This window comes from Haliaeetus albicilla, chromosome 12, assembly GCF_947461875.1.
Source record: "Haliaeetus albicilla chromosome 12, bHalAlb1.1, whole genome shotgun sequence".
Taxonomy (NCBI): domain Eukaryota; kingdom Metazoa; phylum Chordata; class Aves; order Accipitriformes; family Accipitridae; genus Haliaeetus; species Haliaeetus albicilla.
In genome coordinates, this window is record NC_091494.1 from 8133897 (window position 1) to 8148502 (window position 14606).

General features: G+C 41.5%; 2 protein-coding genes across 10 annotated transcripts in view; one reads left to right on the forward strand and one right to left on the reverse strand.

Annotated features, from left to right (window-relative positions):
• Positions 1-12402, reverse strand: part of TMEM266 (transmembrane protein 266) — a 92558-nt gene extending 80156 nt beyond the window's left edge. Inside the window, exons 1-2 of one of the 3 annotated variants that reach the window (XM_069797895.1) lie at positions 12262-12370; positions 10831-10925 (exon numbers count right to left, since the gene is read on the reverse strand). The gene's annotated coding sequence lies outside the window, so the exon portion shown is untranslated. Of the gene's footprint in view, positions 1-10830; positions 10926-12261 lie in introns of all 3 variants that reach the window. The other 2 variants (XM_069797894.1, XM_069797897.1) reach the window with 2 other exon arrangements.
• Positions 12337-14606, forward strand: part of NRG4 (neuregulin 4) — a 28141-nt gene continuing 25871 nt past the window's right edge. For 4 of the 7 annotated variants that reach the window (XR_011327029.1, XM_069797911.1, XM_069797910.1 and 1 more), the window contains exons 1-2: positions 12609-12679; positions 12935-13078. The gene's annotated coding sequence lies outside the window, so the exon portion shown is untranslated. The other 3 variants (XM_069797907.1, XM_069797909.1, XM_069797906.1) reach the window with 3 other exon arrangements.

Sequence of the window (14606 nt, forward strand, 5' to 3'; positions counted from 1 at the left end):
GCAACAGTAAACTGTTGTTAGGTCCTAACTTATTAAATACTCATGCCTGAAAGGTTTCCTCCAACACTTCAGTTATAAACTATTATAAAAAAGCAAAACTATACCTTGGGGAAAAGATGAGAACTAGTTTAAGCATGCATTTATCCCTGCACTAAAACAAACACAAAACTATCGAAACAGACAAAAATCTAAGCTTGGATACAACACTGTCATATGCCTTGTATAGGGGATACACATACTCTAGCTATGGACATACCCATATCTTCATCCATCTTTTCATTTGGATGTTAAATTAACAATTACCAACTGGAATGCCACTGACACCAAACGCCATGATAGGCGAGAAAGGGAGCAGCTAGATCCAGCATGTAGATTCAGTAGCCCTTGCTACACAGATCTCTCCTTGCTCAAATCACAAGAATCCCTATAGTTCAGTCCTTTGGGGGGTAAAAGGAAGATAACGCTTAGCCTGATATGAGGAAAGTCATGAGAAATTAAGTACCACATAGCTTCATTGCCCATAGCAGAGAATTGAAAAACAGGTCACATACAGCACCTTTATATATAATTTTTTATTTTGATCTTGGCTTGCAAGTCTTTTCTTCCTCCTTGCCTTGCAAAGGCACATACCTCTCATAGGAGCGCAAATCTGCAAGCATCCCCAGAGCAGCGTCTGAGGCTGTTTTGCTGCATTTCCCAGAGAGCAGCCTTAGTTTTACCAAGTCAAAAGAATCACTGATCCATCATCTTTGCTACATGTTATAAAGCAGAGGACTAAAGCAAAGTTCAAACGTTCAGTGTTTTTCCTTAGAAAAGTGCTCTGCCACTTCAAGTCTGCTCCATCTTTCCTTCCCTAAATAGGAGAACTTTTGCCCTTGGTTTCACGTCTCTGCTCCAGCCACAGGGCTGCCTGATGGTAGCAGAACATGCATTACATTCTGCTTTTTTCAGTCCTAAATAATCCAGACAAACTTCCTGCTCTTATTAAAACACTGGTATACATCTGGATTTTTCCTTGAACACCAACAATTCAAACTCATGCCCATCATTTCACTTCATTTTTGAGTAACCATTTTTAATGTAAACCACAGCATTCTGTGTACTCAATTTCTGGAGAGAACAAGAGTTTGTTTTCACCTAGACATTCATGTCTTTGCAGCACGGTTCAACAGCTTCACGCACAGACCACTACACCAGCATTTCAGACAATATTCTGCTAGCAGAGTCCCTTACAGACATGCGACCAAATAGCCCAAGTCATAACTATTGCTGTGGCTAAATACGGGGTTAAGTGAGAAGTGGGGAAGTGATTTCCTTAGCTCACCATCAGTTTTGTTGTCTGAAGGGTTACTGAGATCATGGACACTGCCTTCTTTGTCCCTATTTTTCACATGTCTTTTGGCAGCTATATACAGCAAGACAGATTCCTTTATGTATGATAAATGCTACAATCACTGCCATCTCCTTAGGGAAGGCAAATAGTGCTGATCACAGCTCAAATGGGTATATAGCTCATACTGAAAATACAACTTCTCTATTGCAAGGCAGACTGATCCTCTGCAGGCTAAAGAGTCACAGATACAGAACATGTTTTGATTAACTGAGTATGCTGCACTTGATACAATAAAACCATTACTTTGAGTGGGTTTGATCACTTTTGTCATCCTTTAAGGCAGTAATTTTATCACCTTATTGCTTTTCTTTTAAACTCCAGCTTGGGAAAAAGAAAATCAGATGTTTGTCTTAAGCAGGATGAAATCTAGAGGAAAAAGGTCCGTTCATCATCACCTGTTCCCCAGCCCTCCTAAAACAAGAGTACTGAAGCAACTGGGGATTTTATCAAGCCAATAGTTACCTCCAAGCGTAAGCTTACATAAGAGAGTGCCCAGAAGAACCTGCAAACTTACCTTAGATCATAGCCTGACATACTTGCAAAAATTATCAGCTATTGACACTGCAGTCAATTTCCTATTCCACCTTGGGATCTTAAAGCATTAAAAAGCCTAAGTAATTATTCATAAGGTAGAAATACTTTCTCTTCTATAGGTAAGTAAAATAAGGTTCAGTGTGTGACAGAGAAAGACATGCTATTTCTCTTGTAACTCATACATCTGTGTCTTAATGATGCATTTGTTCTCCTTCACTATTTATTTTCCTCCTTTTCTGCCCTCAAGCAGTTTGGGAAGCTTCTAAATTGTTTTATTCTTCAGGGCATTTTTTGCCTTTTTTTCTTTTTAAATACAGTCTATGTTAAAACAGTCTGTATGGTCCTAAGTGTTGCTACAGACAAACACCCATACAAAATTAAATTCAATAAACCAAAAAATCTCTTAGACACTTTCAGAACTGCTGGTAGCGTACAGTAAGTAGAAGCGTGACAGGCAATCTTGCTGTTGTAAAAAGCTTTTACTGAACTCTGTTCTACTTAGTTCTTACATCAGCTGGATAACAGATGATTTAAAATACAAATATTCTATGTCATATACTTCAAACCTAGACTCTGAATGCAAACAGTGCCATTATCTGCTTAACAAAGACCAATTATTCAATGAATAATCAAGCCACTGTGCAAGTTCTGAATGCCTATAATATGTTATTTGATACTATGGTGTCTTCTGACCTAGACAGAGCTGCCTACAGCATATAATTAAAGGTTTCAGATACATTATGTTCCTCTCCTGCCAAATGCTGTTCATGCAGTATGCTTTATATACCCAGTGAAACTAATAGAAAAACAGTCTATTTCAGACTGAAGTGCTTTGTTAAACCATTTAAACAAAACCAGTATACAGGCCCAAGATCAGATGTCTTTCTAGGGAAGGAAAAGTACTACCACCACCTGCTTTTCCTCCGATACCAAATTCTCCATTTTATAATTTAACATTTTGAACACTGGCCTTGCCTTTTTCTATCTTCATTCTATGATAAAACACTGCATTGCCTTATGATAGCATCATAATCAAGATAAGTATTCCATTACAATAGACATTACCTGGAGAGAAAGCTCCTGACCCACACAGCCAACAAGAAGTGAGTATATTTTAAAGTGATTTTCAAAGCCTGTGAAATACACAGGCACTAGGGCATGAAGTCCTCCCTCTCTTGACAAAATGAACTGTGCAAGCCTGTATTTCCCTGTCAATTTGTCCCATATACCTTAATCTTTATTTGAAGGCATGAAGCAAAAGAAACCTCACTTCACATGTTCACTCAGTCCATGAAACCTCTCCACCAAAGCAGTCTGCGAAAGTGCTAGTTAACAGTGTTTTCAGATGAGGATGTGGATCATTTCTCACTAGATGATGTAATTATTTCACTTACCCCAGCAAATATCAACCAGATACTAGCTGATTCCAGTCACCTAGGCACTCTGGGAACTGGCCACATTTCCAAATGTGTCAAACAAAGCTAATTAGTCTTTGCTAGTTCACTGTATCCATTGCTCTCATATTCAGGCATTGGCAGGCTACCAGCTACTTTGACCTCAGTCCCTTCCCCCCAAAAAGGGAAATCATCTTTGACTGAAAGTAGTTCTTCAAAAGCAACAAGCCTATCTAATCTTCAGACTGAAACAGTGCATTCAGATTAGGTGCAACATCCAGCCCCTAAAGGGAAAAGGACCACTTTTCTTTCCATAGCTCCCAAATTTCAGAAAAGTACAAGGGAGTTGCTGACAAGCATTTTTAATCAAAAGAGAATGTAATTAAAAAAACAAAACACACCCCTACAACTAGACACTATGTAGCTCAATATTCAAAGGGTTGTAAGAGCCCCAGGGCTCCTACTCCTCCGGCTGTTGAGGGAATCCTTTGCCTGGCACTCCAGGCCTTCCCAGCATTTCAAAGAATACCTTCATTTACACATCAAAACTCCTCTACTTTCTGGCAGGATATGAAGCCTGGGTACTAGCCTAAAAGCAGCACTTCAGGATAACTGTTATAGTCTCTTGCTTAGCTAGAACCAGTACCTGCACAACAATTACTTCTTTTTCTACAGCTGAATAATAGATGCAAGAAGATGGTCAGTATCTTTAAACTAAAGATCTTTAGTATCTTCAACTAAATCTGAACTTTTTCTAATGAGAGTCACATCGGTGACCTGATCCTGACTTCTAAGACCATAAACAGCCTTATCAGTTATTTCTCTCTCAAAAGAAGCAGACTACTAAAGGAATTCTTCCTCATTTTCACATTTGAAAACAATAGCAGGGAGCCAAGTTTGGTGAAGGTATCCATGAATCTGAACATGTCAGTTACATCCATTGCATATTTATCCTTCAACAAACTCCTGGATATTTAAATAACATATTCCAGAAGACTTAATACAAGTCATACAACACCGTGCATTTAAAAAACCCAACCGCTATACCCAACTAGTCTGAAGTTCTCTGATTTAGGGGCTAAACCAAACCTTGGGGTTTTTCTGTGCTTCCCCCCCCTTTTGAACTGGAAAAAATTCCACAGAGCATAAGTCTTTCAACAAAGTACTGCAAGATGCAGCTCAGCAGTGATTTAACAGACCCTACCATTCAGTTTCAGCCAGCAGAGCTGACTGTCCTCAGTGATACTACTACTACAGATATTCCACCATAGATCACCAAGAGACAGGCCACAGCTCTGATGAAACTGTAATAGAACCCATCAAATATTTCCTTCTCCCAAAAACTACTCAGTATTCCCACTGCCAGCCTAGTTTCACAGCTGTGTACTGAGGGTTGGATTTCCATTTTAAAATACTTGGAAGATACACTAATGCACAGAATATCTGTTCAAAACCAGTTCATTCAGAGTAAGTCTCAAACTCGGGTTTTCTTGGAAAACTTAAAATGAACTTCTTTCTCATTGCCTGTTTCAGTACAGGACAAAAGCTTTCTAGAAAGCTATCTACAGTCTTTTAAATTGACTCCTGCAGGAAAAAAGGCAAAAAATCCCAATGCTGTGTTAAAAACTTGGCTGCGCTTTTGTTCAAAAAAAATAATAAAACTTTAAAGAATGCAGTGAACAAACTCTAGTCACTCTTCTCCCCAAAGCCAAAACTATTCTTACCAGTCTACAAGCATTTTCACGTCACAGTGGGGTCACTGCAGCACTATCCTACGTAATAAATATGCGTGTAGCAATCAAAAGTGAGGATCCCTGAGCTAAACAGCAAGGAAAACTGTTTCAGATAAATTACTTGCTTCTGATTCTCCCACTTACTTTCTGGTTTTATAACCACCTCTTCCAGTTTAAAAAAATACAGGCCTTTCCATGGGGCTACATGAAAAAAACCAACTATTGACTGATGAAGCAGACAACGTATGAAAGTTAGCTGTCACATGTATAAAATAAATTGAAATTAAAAGTTACTTTTGGAAGTACTCTTATCTTCAGGTAAGATCTCAGAATATTACAGTATAAATATAGCCCAATTGTTTTTTTCAGTGGCACTCCTTTAGATAACTAGAAGAAAGTTAGGTTATTATGATTTCAGTGTTAGTAATGTGAAATCTGATGACAACAAAAATGTGTACATGCTCATGCTGCCTAAGGCAGTAAGACCTCTTTTTCCCAGTGTTAATCCTTGATACGTAGATAAACAGAAGTATCTGGATATACCCAAAACGCACAAGACCTAAATTAACAAAGATTCTTCAAAGTGTCAACCTTAATCACTTTTAAAAAGAAACTACTACTGAACAATGAATTTAGTGCCTGCTATGCATTTAAAAAGACTGTTACAAGCTTGTGCTAGGATGCAAAAATGTCAACAGTATTTTTAATGACATATATACAGTATTACCTATATAATTAAGGTTTTCCTAAGCATCTATCACCATTCACAATGTTCTCATTAAAATGTATTTAGATTGCAAATCCTCTGGGACAGGACTTATCTTTTATCCATACTTGAACAGTCTACAGCACAATGAGGGTCCCAGTCTTTTTTGCTTTAAATACTAGCACAGCACAAGTATTGTTTTTAATGTAGGAGAAGATTGAAAATATTCAGAAAGCACCCTTTGTGTTCGCTCTCTGTGCTTAATTCCCATTTACAGTTCAGAATAAACACTTCAGCTGTCATTCTGTTAACAGTTTTACCTACTTAAGAAATTCAAGATGGGGCCAAAATTGCCTGCATAATGATTTCACAGTAAGTGGCAACCAGATGGACAGCACACTGCCATATGTTCCCCTTTGCTGAAAGGTGTAAAAGTGAGCAAATATGAATCAGAAAAAAAGGGAAGGAGAGTGGGGAGACAAATATCTCTGCAGTATGCCCATTAATTCATGCACACACCCTTTACTACCAGGAGCATACACAAACTTCTCTGTTCCTTGTACCTTAGGATCTGAATTGCAGGAAAGCAATGGCAATAATTAGGGGGCAGTGAGTCAACAGCTGTTTTCTCCAGCACAGTCCTTGCTAGGCAGGTACATATCTATGCTACATCCAACAGTGTTGCATTCCTAAGATAAGCCATTATACAAGCACGGGGAAAACAACCAGCTTCACCATGGCCCTAATAATGTGAAGGGAAGGGAACAAAGACTTCACTCCACAGGGTCAGCCTCTCTGGAAGCCGACACTTTTTCCAACGCAGCACCAAGAGCTGAGAGGCTCAGAAGCTATGCCCCTTCTGCAGCCTCCTCTGAATTTCTTTTTGCCCAGAGATAATATGTGTCAAAAACTTTTAAGGAAACCTTGATGCTACCTCAGTCTTGCATTGCTCTTTCAGTTGGAGCAGACAATCTGGCCATATTATAATGTCTCCAAGGAGTACTTGCCCTTTTGAGCTAGTCCTAAAAATAACACCTTTCAAAGTTAAACATATCTATTTAATTACACTACTGCTCCCTCCTCAGAAAGTCCTTCTTCTGAAGACCAAACAGGGAAAAAAACAAAGAAAAAAGAGAGCATTCAGATTTCTGAAGGTGGCAGCTGGTAACAGAAGAAAAACAGTAAATACGGGCAAGAAAAATCTTTGAGGTTGCTTTTTTCTTTTAGATACTTGTGCAAGTTAACATGTGAACCTTGACCCATATCTCACTTTCCTTTAAAAAGTTGTTTTCAAAGCTGTCTAATTTTATCATTCCCGATAAGAATGTAATTATTTACTAGATGTGGGTTGTAAAATCCGGGCAGCTATTATATACAGAGAAAAATTATGGACTGCTTGCTAGCTGAGACACACCACATGCCTCATGTTTACATCCTGGATGTTTGTTAACTTAAATTATTACAGACAAGAGCTCTTTAGTTGACTTTAAGAGTAGCTTTCTTCAAATTTGTACCATCGGCTAAATTGGCTGGTAGTCCAAATGGCATACTTTCCTATAAGAAATTATTTGATAGACTTGAACAAACGTATCTAAGACAAAATACTAAAATAATTCAACAGCAAAAGTCTCAAACCTCAATAAAATTTGTATTTTGCTATTTTTATACATGAATTTTCATTTTCTATTAGTGGAAAAAGCTGGTAGGCACACTTAAATATCAAACACATAACACTTTCCACTACAAAGACTTCTGCAACTTTTTTTGAGAAGCTCTGACACTTGCCTCATTGGCAGGCAGCCTTTGAAGTTCCCTGGAATAACAGAGATGCTCTTTGTCTCATGGCAATCCATTCAAGTTGAACTGAACTGTTTTCCTATGCCTGCTTGCTTTTTCTAATCAAGTATTTGGTGGCCTCTCAAAAAAAAAAATTCAAACAGACATGAACTCCATGTACACAATGGCTGGGCAGCTTGCACCTCTGACAGAACAGTAGCAGAGAGTGTGCTATGGAGCACTTAGAGGTTGCTGAAGCAAAAAAGCAGAATGGCAGGACAGACAGCAGAAAGGAGGATGAAATAGGTCAGACTTTACCCATTGTTTCCCTAGACAAAGCACAAGCCCCAAAGGTCCTTCCTCGTTCACCAAATAACAACCTTACCAAGTAAGGCAATTACCTGAATTAGAAATCACTACTGAAAGCTCAAATCCCACTTAGGGATTTGTGAAGGTCAACAAGGGAAGTTTATACCTCCATATAATATCGTTTTACAAAAAAAAAAAGCTAAAAACCACAATGCTAAGAGGCTCCATGTTAGAAACTAATTTGCAAGAAGGTTATTTGGGTTGAAAGTGAAGCTTTTGAAAATTAGGAAGCATCATATTTAAAACAGCATATGACAAGCTCCATTTGCATTAATCCTCTTTTTAACTGTTAAGATCACATACTATTTTTCCTGCAAATCATTGGCTCATTCATTGAACAGGGTGGCTCACAACATAGAACTACATCTGCGCAACCTTAAATCAGACATTTTCCAACTTACAGGTCTGACTTTGCAACCAAAGTATTTGAACATACATTTTTAAATGTAGCTTCATTTTTATGTAATGCTATAGGTGCACATGGTGCTTTACATGATGCAAGGAAAGATACAGTAATTGCCACAAAAAAAACTTACAGTTGAAATATATCAAAGCAGTACTGAACCCTAAACAAGATATGAAAGCGAGACAGAGGGAGAACCTCTTCATGCTGAAAATATTATGATTGTGAATAAAGCAAGAAATAAGACGATATTGCATTTTATAATGCTTAATGACAGAAGTATCATTAGAAAACCTCCACTGCTACTTGAGTTTACAAGAAGGCCCCTCTTTCATTATACTCATGCAAAACCAGTGATTTCAACAGGATTACATGGATGTAACAGAGCTCATTGTGACCTTATAACTAAATTAAGAATTAAACCCTAATACATCACTCTCGTCAAGCCAAATCCTAAGCCCAAATAGGTAGACTGAAATATGACAGACTGAAGTAAACCTTCTGCCATCTTTGACCCAGCCTCTGCCCCCAATGCACCATCTAAGAACTTGGCAGAAAAAAAGCTTTCAATTCACCTGGGGCAGGAGCCTCTAGAGCCAAAGAATGCACAACAGTCAAGTTCTACCCCACAGTGATAACAAACCAACTTTTATTATTTTTCTCTTGAAGATGGAATTTCATCAAGTATGCTCACATCCACCTACACTACAAAAATACTCCTAAAAGCATTGACAGAGTTTGGAATTTTTTTCAAGTAAAAAAATATCCAACCCCCCCATTTTCCAACACCACAGACTCCAGACTTACCACTTATTATTCAGCCTAATGAGAGCATGGCAAATGAGTTTCAACAGCACACAGTATCAGGCTTAGAACCAGCAAGGAGAGAAAAGGAGAAATCAAATCACGGTTTTCCTCTCACATACCAACTAGCAATGAAGATTCTGCAAATAGCACTTAGTTGACACTTCTGATAACACACAAGGCAGAAAGGACTCCAGTTCACTCTCCTATGTCAATATTGGTTCAGCAGTGTTCATAAGGATAAAGTATTTTGTCTGTTAAGTAATCCCACTGCCCAGGAAGCAGATGAGTTGAGCACCACTACACCGACATAACACCCCATTTGTTGCTCTTACAGAACATGCAGACAGTTTTATACTACATAAAACAATTCAATTAATTGTTGTTCTATTGCCAGGTAATGCGACTAATTTAAATGAATACTGACGATACATGATAGGTAAATTTTAGTCATATCAGGATCTCGTAGGGCAATGCAGTTTCTCCTCCTAATTTGGATGTAATCACATGTAATAACATTGAAACCATGCTCTTGATCATGCTTGAGGTTTTGCTAGTTCTGTCCCTCTGTGTTAAAAGTAACCTGTGATGCAATATTACTGCAGAGTCAGAAACTGCAGTGTATAGACCATCAGAGACAAGACAGTAAGCTGCCAGGTAGCCAGGTTTCAGGGAGTCGCCACTGAACCCAAGTTGGAGTAATAGCACAACAGTACCCACAGCTGGGAGAGGGGAAGTATAATGAGCTATACACATCTTTTACAGGCTTCAGAATTGTAATGACACATACAGCTAACTATCTTTCGGGTTAGTTAGATAGGGAAAACAGCTACACTGTTTTGCACTGTTCCGCATTTATGCTGTCAGTCACAGCCGAGTAGCAGGCTTGCACTAGTACACGCACTGCAAGCATACATAGCTCACATCTTAATTTTCTTACTGACCTTTTCATAAACTGGTTGGAGTTAAGATCTTCATCTTGCCTACTGCTCCAGTTCTGAAGCTAGAATAGCTGACATCTACTCTTGCTACGTGTTCTCTCTTCCCACTCTTGTCTTTAGCATAGTTACTACCTGCTAACCACATCTAACCTTTTATACAACTTACACTTTTTTCACCCTTCAGGCAAAAACCCCAGCTTGCACTGAACAGAGGGAAGTCAGTTTTGCAATCCAACGGGCAGCATCAGGACAGAGCTGCAAAAACTCCACTTTTTTCAAAAACATATAGGAATGCGTATGCATTGCTTCAGGAACATGGGCTCTTTACCCATACAGTCACTTCACTAACCATAAGCATACTCTTCACAGTGTTTAGGAACCACAACACATTTGAAGCAGTACACACTTGCTTCTTATTCCGCATCCTCTGTAAATGAGAAGTATTCCTTCCCTTCTCTGCACAGAGTATACAGCCTCACAATACAGATATTGTTCGCATGACTAAGTAACAGCTTTTCCCATACAAGATAATTGCTGCATAATGTTAATCACAATATCTAGTTGCAAAGCACTTATGTGCTACTATCATATGGTCTAATTTATAATCCTCCCCTAATATGACCGCGCTATTAATAACCCTTTTACAAGTGTCCTGCAGGAACTTGAAGCATCTTCACAGAAACTACCTGAAAACCATTGAGTATCAATATTGTCTCACTCAATCCATGTTCAGGTAATAATGTTTTACAGCACATTAAAAATATACAGCTTACTTACCCTTCTTTGTTTGTGCAAATTCCAGTAGTAAGTCTTGCGGAAAAACTAGGATTCCTGACAGTCGCATGACAAAACAGCAATTTCTGACTGTGTGCCTGTAACATGACAGGTGCCCTGTGTTCAGACAATGAGCCTTCTCTGCTGATTGCATTCACAGCTGTAAATATCCCTACCTCATTACTCATTTTACTCCTTTTACATATACAATCTTTTGCAGCTGTTACAATAGTGTCAGGTGCATGCTCTGTTTACCATAGAGCTTATATACGTGGGTTTGAGAGCAAACCCACATATATAAGAACCAAGAAATTCTGCTGGAGACATGTTTAGCAGATCCTTTTCCCAACTTCAGCATACTAACTAACTTAGAAACCATGCATTTTCATGCGCTATTTTCCTTAAGTAAAGTTACTGCGACACGCTATCCTGTCATAGCACACCAATCCCCACAATTTACGAATTTCACTTCTACAGAGACAGCAAAAAAAAGGCTTATTAGGTTTATTGCACTTTTATGGAAGGCAAACTGAAAATTCCCTGGTTAAGAGCAGTCTAAATGGATTCCAACTTCAAAAAAGAAACGACTGCTCCTTTTCTTGTCGTGGCAAGCAACGATGCTACTCTAGGACAGAGGGTTTCCAACAAGAGCTGCAGCATCTTATAGATTTATAGCACTCTCAGCGAAGAAATTGTTCAAGTGGCCGTATCGCAGAGGTATTACACGTTAGGTGGGTTTTCATGCAAGGAAGGAATAAAAGCGACTTTTACGCTAAGGCATTACCGGGGTTATTTGTATTCGGGAACCGCACGCCAGAAGTTGGCAACCCGCGCCCGTCCGGAGGCGCAGGATCCGTTGGGCTCTGGCTGGGGTGGGGGGACGCCGCCGAGAAGCGCTGAGGGCGGGCTGCGGGGCGCGAAGCGCCCGCCGGCTGCCAGAGCCCCCCCCCCCGGCCGGTGTAACCCCCCCCTCCAGCCCCCTCCCCTGAAGGAACAACGCCGCACACGGCGCACGCCAACGCGGCCGCGGCCCCGCACCACAGGCGGACACGGCCCGAAGACCACCCCCCTCCCCAGCCCGCCCCGCTCTGCCCGCAGCCTGACTGACCCCACGGGAGGGTGCTCCGGCCCCGCCGCAGGCCGGCCCGCGGCTGAGCGTCCTAAGGACACCCCCACCACCACCACCCCCGGCCCCGCCGCCGGGAAGTTGGCGGGAGGCGGCGCCCGCCGCCAAACTTTCACCGCGGCGGAGGGGCTCCCTGCGCCCCGCCCGCCAGCGCGGCCCCCGCCAGCGTTGCGCGGAGACCCCGCCAGACCGCCCTGCCCGCCCCCGTGGGCGGCCCGCCGCGGCGGCAGGGCGTACGGCGGCACCGGGAGGCGGGGGGGGGGGTGACCCCAGCGCCGCGCACGGCCGCGCCGGGGCACGGCACATACCTGCTGACCGCGACGCCGGCACCCGCGCGGCACCCGCTCCGCCAACGGTCCGGCGCGCGCCTCGCGCGGAACCGGCAGCGGCGAGGGGAGAGGGAGGAGGGGGGGGAAGATGCCTGCGCGCGAGCCCGCGCGCGCCCTCCCTTCCTCCCGGGTCGCCTAGGAAACAACGGGCCGTCCCTCAGGTCGATTAGCGGGAGGGAAAGAAGAAAAAGGAGGGGGGGTGGGGTAGAGGGGAGGCGGTTTAAAGGGGGCGCGCGCGCGTGCTCGCCCCGCGTCACGTGGGCGGCGCCGACCCAATAGCGGCGGCGAACGGCGGGCGCTGTAGTACTACGGGCTGGGGAAGGTGAGGCGCGAGAGGGCGGGGCGGGGCGGGGCGGCTCCCCCCCCCCCCCGCCTCAGCCACCGCCCCCCTCCTCCGGTAGGTTCCCTGACGGCAAGGAAACGCCGTGTCGCGATCGCCGACCCCCGGGACAGGGCGGGCAGGTGGGAACCCCAGTGTGAGGGGCCCCGGGGTGAAGGGGCCCCGGTGTGAGGGGCCGCTCCGGGCCGGTGGCGGCGGCGGGGACTGGTTTCTGCCGGGGCGGCCGCCCCGTGAGGCGCGCCGGTGCTTTGACACAACGTTATTCTTAAAAGTTCTGCCTGTTCTTTTTGTGGTTTGTTTTGTTTTTTATAGACACCAGGATTACATAACCGCGTACGGAGAGAGCAGCTGCAAGATTACACGATGCAGATTAGAGATTACGTTGATTCAGCAGATTGTCTTGTGCATGTCTGAGAAAGATTACACCAGCAGAGTTAAGAATACCCATTTGCTGTGGTAAGCTGTGGTTTAAGTAGAACAAATTAACTCAATACAAAATTAAATGCAAAAAAAAAGGAAGTAAAAAAAACCACCAAGGTTAAGAATGTGCTTTAAATGGAGAAAATTAAAAAGAGATTGAAATTCAAGTCTTAACAGTTCTCTCCCATATGCTGAGCTGGTGTGGAATAGCTGGCTTTGGCAGCAGTCAGTTATTACTGCCTGGATGATGTTTGGCTTAAAAAATCAAAATCTGAAGACTAGTTACATTAGCTTCCTCGTGACTACCATGTAAAAGTAAATATCTAAACTCTTATGATTTATATTTTTTAGTATCTCAAAATTATTTAAGTGATATTGGTCTATTTTATTAAATGTCCATGTGCTAAACTGTCTCCTTGAATGCCAGTTTGTCATATGGATTTTTTTGAGTTTTGATTTATCGATGTGACATTACTGACATTTGAGAGCTGACATGGTGATGGACACTATATCTACTACTGAGATACGAATAAAAATTAATCACGCAGTGAGAACCTTTAGGTTGTATTACATTTCAGTTGATTTCTTTGAGAATTTAGGGATGAAACTTGGCAGTGAAGGTGCCATAGAAGAAATCAGTAAGCACACAGAATGAAAGAATAGTGGTGCAGGTTTTTTTCCCCCAAGCTTGATAGTGATTTTTTTTAATGCAAGTGTCTTCTAAAATGTATTAATTCCCCCCACATAAGCACACAGAAGCTCAAGACTGGAATCTCTGTCTCAAAATTACAAATATGTAGTAGTTACATTTGACAGAAGCCTCAACTGAAATGTAGCTTTGCCAACTTCAGATGGGAATTGGCAGTTGGTCGCAAACTACTCATGAAATTTTAGGAATGGAAATTTTTCCCTTAAATTTACTGTAATGTCTCAAATTGTGATTTAAACATCATGACAGCAGTTTTACCAGCTGTTTTAGTATGTAATTAATCCTAGACATACTTCAGTGGATAAAATCAAATTGTAAACGTAAAGTTTTGCTGTAGGCATTCCTAAGACAAGAGGACTCAGTCATCTGTTATCATTTCAGAAAACTGTAATGGAAAGAATTTTGAACAACTGTATTCAAAAAATTCATCTGTCAGTCACAAGCGTGTTGAGACTTGTGACCTGTTTGGCATCTGCTTTCGCTTCTGTCTTTTGTCAGAGTTCCTTCACATTGTGGCTACCCCATCTTAAAAGAAACTTTCAGTGTATAAATTTGAATAACACATTGTCCTTACACAAATTTGTCGTAATACCTCATCTTGAATTCTTCCCTACTGAGATCTCCATTGGTTTCAGGCAGTTTGATGGATTTTTTTCTGACGCCTGATGATTTTCTGTGCTAAAATCAGTTATGAGCTTCATATGGTAAGGCTATTAGATGTTATTACCTAGATAAGAAAATAAACAGAATCCTTTTAACAAGACTTCAGGACAGTTCCTGGCTTTTGGAGAGAATAAGATGCGTAGACTACTTGATAGATATCAAGGACATATCTCAGAAGTAAATTTATGTTTA